The following is a 6,755-nucleotide window of genomic DNA, read 5'->3' on the forward strand; positions in this document are numbered from 1 at the left end:
GCGCGGCTGCCCCTAGGCCTCCTCTCCTCTTCCTCCACCAGGCCCAATAAGGCCCATTAGGTCACCGGGGGGTTACGGCAACCTCCCGGTACTCCGATAAAATGCCGATTTCACCCGGAACACTTCCGATGTCCAAACATAGGCTTCCAATATATCAATATTTATGTCTCGACCATTTCGAGACTCCTCGTCATGTCCGTGATCACATCCGGGACTCCGAACAAACTTGGGTACATCAAAACTTATAAACTCATAATAAAACTGTCATCGTAACGTTAAGCGTGCGGACCCTACGGGTTCGAGGACTATGTAGACATGACCGAGACACATTTCCGGTCAATAACCAATAGCGGAACTTGGATGCTCATATTGGCTCCCACATATTCTACGAAGATCTTTATCGGTCAAACCGCATAACAGCATACGTTGTTCCCTTTGTCATCGGTATGTTACTTGCCCGAGATTAGATCGTCGATATCTCAATACCTAGTTCAATCTCGTTACCGGCAAGTTTCTTTACTCATTCCGTAATACATCATCTTGCAACTAACTAATTAGTTGCAATGCTTGCAAGGCTTATAGTGATGTGCATTACCGAGTGGGCCCAGAGATACCTCTCTGGCAATCGAAGTGACAAATCCTAATCTCGAAATACGCCAACCCAACATGTACCTTCGGACACACCTGTAGAGCTCCTTTATAATCACCCAGTTATGTTGTGACGTTTGGTAGCACACAAAGTGTTCCTCCGGTAAACGGGAGTTGCATAATCTCATAGTCATAGGAACATGTATAAGTCATGAAGAAAGCAATAGCAACATACTAAACGATCAAGTGCTAAGCTAACGGAATGGGTAAAGTTAAGCACATCATTCTCCTAATGATGTGATCCTGTTAATCAAATGACAACTCTTTTGTCCATGGCTAGGAAACATAACCATCTTTGATTCACGAGCTAGTCAAGTAGAGGCATACTAGTGACACTATGTTTGTCTATGTATTCACACATGTATTATGTTTCCGGTTAATACAATTCTAGCATGAATAATAAACATTTATCATGAAACAAGGAAATAAATAATAACTTTATTATTGCCTCTAGGGCATATTTCCTTCAGTCTCCCACTTGCACTAGAGTCAATAATCTAGTTCACATCGCCATGTGATTTAACACCAATATTCACATCTGTATGTGATTAATACCCATAGTTGACATTGTCATGTGATCAACACCCAAACGGTTTACTAGAGTCAATAATCTAGTTCACATAGTTATGTGATTAACACCCAAAGAGTACTAAGGTATGATCATGTTTTGCTCGTGAGAGAAGTTTAGTCAACGGGTCTGTCATATTCAGAGCCGTATGTATTTTGCAAATATTCTATGTCCACAATGCTCTGCACGGAGCTACTCTAGCTAATTGCTCCCACTTTCAATATGTATCTAGATTGAGTCTTAGAGTCATCTAGATTGGTGTAGAAGCTTGCATCGTTGTAACTTTTTACGACAGGCTCTTTTATCACCTCCATAATCGAGAAACATCTCCTTAGTCCTCACTAAGGATATTCTTGACCGTTGTCTAGTGATCTACTCTTAGATAAAAATTGTATTCCTTTGTCAAACTCAGAGCAAGGTATACAATAGGTCTGGTTCACAGCATAGCAAACTTTATAGAACCTACGACTGAGGCATAGGGAATGACTTTTCATTCTCTTTCTATTTTCTGCCATGGTCGGGTCTTGACTCTTACTCAAATTTACACCTTTGCATCACAGGCAAGAACTCCTTCTTTGATTGTTCCATTTTGAACTATTTCAAAATTTTATCAAGCTATGTATTCATTGAAAAATCTTATCAAGCATCTTGATCTATCTATATAGATCTTGATGCTCAATGTGTAAGCAGCTTCACCGAGGTCTTGCTTTGAAAAACTCTTATTGAAGTATCCTTTCATGCTATCCAGAATTTCTATATCATTTCCAATCAACAATATGTCATCTACATATAATATCAGAAATGCTACAGAGCTCCCACTCACTTTCTTGTAAATACAGGCTTCTTAAAAAGTCTATATAAAACCATATGCTTTGATCAACTCATCAAAGCATATATTCCAACTCCGAGAGGCTTGCACCAGTCCATAAATGGATCGCTGGAGCTTGTACACTTTGTTAGCACCTTTAGGATTGACAAAACCTTCTGGTTGCATCATATACAACTCTTATTTAATAAATTCATTAAGGAATGCAGTTTTGACATCCTTTTGCCAGATTTCATAAAATGTGGCAATTGCTAACATGATTCGGACAGACTTAAGCATCGATATGAGTGAGAAAATCTCATCGTATTCAACACCTTGAACTTGTCGAAAACCTTTTGCAACAAGTCGAGCTTTGTAGATAGTAACACTACTATTAGTGTCCGTCTTCCTCTTGAAGATCCATTTATTTAACTTGACTTGCTGATCATCGAGCAGGTCAACCAAAGTCCACACTTTGTTCTTATATATGGATCCTATCTCAGATTTTGTGGCCTCAAGCCATTTCGCGGAATCTGGGCTCATCATCGCTTCCTCATAGTTCGTAGGTTCATCATGGTCTAGTAACATGACTTCCAGAACAGGATTACCGTACCACTCTGGTGCGGATCTTACTCTGCAAGACCTACGAGGTTTGGTAGCAACTTGATCTGAAGTTTCTTGATCATCATCATTAACTTCCTTACTGATTGGTGTAGGAATCACAGGAACTGATTTCTGTGATGAACTACTTTCCAATAAGGGAGAAGGTACAATTACCTCATCAAGTTCTACTTTCCTCCCACTCACTTCTTTCGAGAGAAACTCCTTCTCTAGAAAGGATCCATCTAAGCAATGAATATCTTGCTTTCAGATCTGTGATAGAAGGTGTACCCAATAGTTTCCTTTGGGTATTCTATGAAGATGCACTTCTCCGATTTGGGTTCAAGCTTATCAGGTTGAAACTTTTTCACATAAGCATCGCAGCTCCAAATTTTAAGAAACGACAACTTTGGTTTCTTGCCAAACCACAGTTCATAAGGCGTCGTCCCAAATGGATTTTGATGGTGCCCTATTTAAATTGAATGCAACTGTCTTTAATGCATAACCCCAAAACGATAGTGGTAAATTGGTAAGATACTTCATAGATCGCACCATATCCAATAAAGTGCGGTTATGACGTTCGTACACACCATCACGCTGTGGTGTTCCATGTGGCGTGAGCTGTGAAACTATTCCACATTGTTTTATATGAAGGCCAAACTCATAACTCAAATATTCTCCTCCACGATCAGATCGTAGAAACTTTATTTTCTTGTTACGATGATTCTCCACTTCACTCTAAAATTCTTTGAACTTTTCAAATGTTTCAGACTTGTGTTTCATTAAGTAGATATACCCATATCTGCTCAAATCATCTGTGAAGGTCAGAAAATAACGATACTCGCCACGAGAATCAATACTCATTGGATCGCATACATCGGTATGTATTATTTCCAATAAATCAGTAGCTCGTTCCATTGTTCCAAAGAACGGAGTTTTAGTCATCTTGCCCACATGGCACGGTTCGCAAGCATCAACTGATTCATAACCAAGTGATTCCAAAAATCCATCTTTATGGAGTTTCTTCATGCGCTTTACACCGATATGACCCAAACGGCAGTGCCACAAATATGTTGCACTATCATTACCAACTTTGCATCTTTTGGCATCAATATTATGAATATGTGTATCACTACGATCGAGATCCAACAAACTATTTTCATTGGGTGTATGACCATTGAAGGTTTTATTCATGTAAACAGAACAACAATTATTCTCTGACTTTAAATGAATAACCGTGTTGCAATAAACATGATCAAATCATATTCATGCTCAATGCAAACGCCAAATAACATTTATTTAGGTTCTACACTAATCTTGAAAGTGTAGGGATAGTGTGATGATGATCATATCAATCTTGGAACTACTTCCAACACACATCGTCACTTCACCCTCAACTAGTCTCTGTTTATTCTGTAACTCCTGTTTCGAGTTACTAATATTTAGCAATCGAACAAGTATCAAATACTCAGGGGCTACTATAAACACTAGTAAAGTACACATCAATAACATGTATATCAAATATACCCTTGTTCACTTTGCCATCCTTCTTATCCACCATATATTCAGGGCATTTCCGCTTCCAGTGACCATTTCCTTTGCAGTGTAAGCACTCAGTTTCAGGCTTTGGTCCAGCTTTGGGATTCTTCGCGGGAGTGACAACTTGCTTGCCATTCTACTTGAAGTTCCCTTTTCTTTCCCTTTTCCCTTTTCTTGAAACTAGTGGTCTTGTCAATCATCAACACTTGATGCTTTTTCTTGATTTCTACCTTCGTTGATTTCAGCATCACAAAGAGCTCGGGAATCGTTTTCGTTATCCCTTGCATTATAGTTCATCACGAAGTTCCAGTAACTTGGTGATGGTGACTAGAGAACTCTGCCTATCACTATCTTATCTAGAAGATTTACTCCCACTTGATTCTAGCGATTGTAGTACTCACACAATCTGAGCACATGCTCACTAGTTGAGCGATTCTCCTCCATCTTTTACCTATAGAACTTGTTGGAGACTTTATATCTCTCAACTCGGGTATTTGCTTGAAATATTAACTTCAACTCCTGGAACATCTCATATGGTCCGTGACGTTCAAAACATCTTTGAAGTCCCGATTCTAAGCCATAAAGCATGGTGCAAAAAACTATCAAGTAGTCGTCATATTGAGCTAGCCAAACGTTCATAACGTCTGCATCTGCTCCTGCAATAGGTCTTTCACGTAGCGGTGCATTAAGGACATAATTCTTCTGTGCAGCAATGAGGATAAACCTCAGATCATGGATCCAATCCGCATCATTGCTACTAACATCTTTCAACACATTTTTCTCTAGGAACATATCAAAATAAACATATGAAAGCAACAACACAAGCTATTGATCTACAACATAATTTGCAAAATACTACCAGGACTAAGTTCATGATAAATTTAAGTTCAATTAATCATATTACTAAAGAACTCCCACTTAGATAGACATCCCTATAATCCTCTAAGTGATTACGTGATCCATATCAACTACACCATGTCCGATCATCACGTGAGATGGAGTAGTTTCAACGGTGAACATCAATATGTTGATCATATCTACTATATGATTCACGCTCGACCTTTCGGTCTCCGTGTTCCGAGGCCATATCTGTTATATGCTATGCTCGTCAAGTTTAACCTGAGTATTCCGCGTGTGTAACTGTTTTGCACCCGTTGTATTTGAACATAGAGCCTATCACACCCGATCATCACGTGGTGTCTCAGCACGAAGAACTTTCGCAACGGTGCATACTCAGGGAGAACACTTCTTGATAATTTAGTGAGAGATCATCTTAATATACTACCATCAATCAAAGCAAGATAAGATGCATAAAGGATAAACATCACATGCAATCAATATAAGTGATATGATATGGCCATCATCATCTTGTGCTTGTGATCTCCATCTTCGAAGCACCATCGTGATCACCATTGTCACCGGCATGACACCTTGATCTCCATCGTAGCATCGTTGTCGTTACGCCATCTATTGCTTCTACGACTATCGCTACCGCTTAGTGATAAAGTAAAGCAATTACAGGCGTTTGCATTTCATACAATAAAGCGACAACCATATGGCTCCTGCCAGTTGCCGATAACTTTGGTTACAAAACATGATCATCTCGTACAATAAAATATAGCATCACATCTTGACCATATCACATCACAACATGCCGTGCAAAAACAAGTTAGACGTCCTCTACTTTGTTGTTGCAAATTTTACGTGGCTGCTACGGGCTTAGCAAGAACTGTTCTTACCTACGCATCAAAACCACAACGATAGTTCGTCAAGTTAATGCTGTTTTAACTTTCGCAAGGACCGGGCGTAGCCACACTCGGTTCAGGTAAAGTGAGAGAGACAGACACCCGCCAGTCACCTTTAAGCACGAGTGCTCGTAACAGTGAAACTAGTCTCACGTAAGCGTACGCGTAATGTCGGTCCGGGCCGCTTCATCTCACAATACCGTTGAGCCAAAGTATGACATGCTGGTAAGCAGTATGACTTGTATCGCCCACAACTCACTTGTGTTCTACTCGTGCATATGACATCTACGCATAAAACCTGGCTCGGATGCCATTGTTCGGGAACGTAGTAATTTCAACAGAATTTTCCTACGCACACGCAAGATCATGGTGATGCATAGCAACGAGAGGGAAGAGTAATGTCCACGTACCCTCGTAGACCGTAAGCGGAAGCGTTATGACAAAGCGGTTGATGTAGTCGTACGTCTTCACGATCCGACCGATCCAAGTACCGAACGTACGGCACCTCCGAGTTCAGCACACGTTCAGCTCGATGACGATCCCCGGACTCCGATCCAGCAAAGTCTCGGGGATGAGTTCCGTCAGCACGACGGTGTGGTGACGATGATGATGTTCTATCGACGCAGGGCTTCGCCTAAGCGCCGCAATGATATGACCGAGGTGGAATATGGTGGAGAGGGGCACCGCACACGGCTAAGGAACGATCACGAAGATCAACTTGTGTGTCCTAGGGTGCCCCCTGCCCCCGTATATAAAGGAGCAAGGGGGGGTGCGGCCTGCCCTAGGAGGAGGCGCGCCAGAGGAGTCCTAATCCCACCGGGAGTAGGACTCCCCCTCTTTCCCTAGTTGG

The sequence above is a fragment of the Triticum aestivum genome, chromosome 1B (assembly GCF_018294505.1).
Source record: "Triticum aestivum cultivar Chinese Spring chromosome 1B, IWGSC CS RefSeq v2.1, whole genome shotgun sequence".
In the NCBI taxonomy this organism is placed as follows: Eukaryota; Viridiplantae; Streptophyta; class Magnoliopsida; order Poales; family Poaceae; genus Triticum; species Triticum aestivum.